Source organism: Triticum dicoccoides, chromosome 2B (genome assembly GCF_002162155.2).
Source record: "Triticum dicoccoides isolate Atlit2015 ecotype Zavitan chromosome 2B, WEW_v2.0, whole genome shotgun sequence".
Lineage (NCBI taxonomy): Eukaryota > Viridiplantae > Streptophyta > Magnoliopsida > Poales > Poaceae > Triticum > Triticum dicoccoides.
The window spans coordinates 775,991,107-775,994,112 of record NC_041383.1 but is presented as its reverse complement, the minus strand read 5'-3'; the positions used below and the strand labels follow the sequence as shown (position 1 = coordinate 775,994,112).

Below are 3,006 nucleotides of genomic sequence, written 5' to 3'. Positions count from 1 at the left end.
GAGGACGAATGACAGCGGCCGTTTTTTTTTTGAAATTTTGACAAACCGTTTGTCGAAATGATTCAAATGATATGCCGTTGGAAAGATATCAACGAGACGCAACTTTTTCATGTAGAACACACTCTCTAATTCCTTACGGTTCAAGAGCAGTTTTAAAATTAGCAAAAAGCGAACACTCTGTTTTTTCGTGACACCAAAATCGTCGTCGGACAGAAGAACGCACTGCTTCAAACTGAAAACCGCACTGCAACAGACAGTCAAGTGAACTTCATGATTTCTTTTTGTCGAACATAAAATTTCTCGCACAAGTTTTTGTTGTCTTTTTTCAACTTTTTTTTGAACGAGAGTGGACCGCAACACTCCCGAAAGTGAACTGCGACAGTACCAAAAGTGAACCTTATGAGTTTTTGTTGTCCTTTTTTTTTGTACTTACTAATTTTTTTATGCGCGTTGACCAAGCTAGTGGACCACAATGACTGAGCGAGTGAACTACATCTAATATAGAAGCGAGCTTCTTTGAGATATAAAATCGTGCGGCTGACTACGATAGGCAGCAATCGTTTTTCACGAAATTTTTACAAACCGCTGCTCGGAATGATTCAAACAATACGCCGTTGGAAAGGTATCGACGAGGCGTAACTTTTTCACGTAGAACACTCTCTCTAATTCTTTACGGTTTAAGAGGAATTTCGAATTTACCGAAACGCGGACACTGTTTTTTCGCGACACCCAAATCGACGTGGGTACTTCATCCGACTGAAAACCGCACTGCATCGAACGAAAAACCGCAGTGCATCAGACGGGTAAGAGAACTGCATGGTTTCTTTTATTCAAACGTAATTTTTTTAAAGACGAGAAAGTAGAGTGCACTTCACATCGGGTGTAAATGAACCACAACACTATCAAGAAGTGAACCGCATTACTTTTTTCCGCTTCCATAACAATTTTTTTGCACTTACGGGATGAACAACATCACACGTCTGACCGCACTGCTTCAGAATGAAAACCGCACTGCATCGGACGAGCAAGCGAGCTGCATAATTTCTTTTGCCGGCCGTTATTTTTCTCATACGAGTTTTTGTTGTCTTTTTTTCAACAATTTTTCATGAACGTGAGTGCACCACAAAGACGAGGCAAATGAACCGCCACACATGTTGAAGTGAACCTCATTGCCATCTTGTTGTTTCTCTAAATTTTTCACACTTTCGTACTGCGGTGCGCCCGCGATGACGAGCTGCACCTGCACGAGCATATAACAAGTGTGCTAATCATATACAGAATGTCACCGGCCACAAAACAAGTGTGCTGCATAAGCAGAGTGTTCTTTTTTCACTGGACAAAACAAAAGAGAGCGAGCCACAAACATTGTTATCAGCTTCTCTAAATGAACTTCATTTAGAAAACTAATATTAAATTTATTGGCGAACCACATGTACGGTGAAGCTACAAATTTGGTGTCCAGAGGACACTGTGAGACCAGATCCCGTGGTCACCGGAGTCCACGATCAAAGAAACAATCCATCACTGTCTATCCCCTGGGCGAACTACTTGCATTCGTGGGCTGAGCTGCATGCTAGCTTTGCACCAGAACATAACGCACGGCACAGCGCACATCAGCCATATGAACCGAACTGCAACACCCTGCAAAACGCATCAAAATTCCTCAAATTAAAACAACAAAACCAGGGACAACGGAAAAAATAAAAGCACACCAAGGCCATCTAAACCGCGCAAGCAGCCCATCCGAGCTGCACCCCAGGGCCATCTGAACCTCGCATGTACGTGGCATCTCTGGTCCATAGTCGCCAGCGAACCACACAACCGCGACGAGCACACTGCACGGCGGCGTTGAGCCGAACTGCAGTCCTGAAGAAGATACAAGGGGGAGCCCGATGTAGTGCAGTACCTCATGGAGGCGGACGTGCAAGAAAGTCGAGGAAGGAGCTTGATCACCGGAACTAGTGCACCGAGCACTACAACGTGCGCATAGCCAGACCGCACGCCCGGCGTACCGCACGCACCCAACTGCATCGCCCACAAACTGGAATCTTCAGGTCAGTCTGCATCACCCACAAACTGGAATCTTCAGGTCAGTCTGTCCATGGCACCAATTGGTGCATAAATCTATGAACTGAAAAACAAAACTAGATACGAGGAAAGCTACTAAAAACAGTACCTACAATTGACATAGTAGAGAGTGGCGGCATTGGTTTGAATATAAATAGTTAAGCTAGCATGAGCTTGACCAATCCGAATTTACACCAAACAATTCGACAAAATAGAGCCAAATTACATTGAGTAACTAAATCAAACAACAACAAGGAAAATCTTATCCAACAGATCATGAAATTGGATTTTAGAAATCATGTGCAACTTGATCAACTTGAAAATTTCTATTTTGTTGTCAGGTAAACTATAAATACCAAATTTATGAGAACAAAGAACCAAGTGAACGTGCAAAAACTCTGTACATTTGCTAGCCCGAATGTGTCAAAACTCTACACTTACCCCTTTGTACTGAACTGAACACTAGCTAGCCTGAATGTGTATCGGCTTTGTACTTAACTGAAAATGCTTAGAAGGCAGCAGAGGTGGATGTCCAAAGGGGAATTAGAAGCCATCTACGTACTGAACTGAATGCATGTGCTACAAATAAGAAGGTACTGCTTGTCGTCCTTGGCCACGCGTCACGGAGAGCAAGCCTCCTGCTGCTAGATCTAGCAGCATACAACCATGGCAGGGTCGGGTAGCAGGTGCCAGTGAGGATGTCGGCCCCCATCCCGGAGCATAGCAGCAGCAGCAACGAGGGGGCCTCCCTCCTGCAGCTGCTGCAGTAGCCCAGCCGCCTCCATCCCAGCGGCGGCGCTTGTAAATCGAGGAATTGGTGGCCCTCGACCGTCGGCAGATGCCCTAGAGCCATGCGGAGAACAGCAGCGAGGAGCAGAGTGTGGGCGAAATTGATCCCAAGACTTTTTGGTTTAGTGCGCTTGTGAAGGTGAGCTTCAA

At 45.2% G+C, this 3,006-nt stretch overlaps 1 pseudogene; it reads right to left on the bottom strand.

Annotated features, from left to right (window-relative positions):
• LOC119361380 overlaps window positions 1-2,920 on the bottom strand; it is a 5,840-nt pseudogene extending 2,920 nt beyond the window's left edge.
• Between the last annotated feature and the right edge of the window lie 86 nt (window positions 2,921-3,006).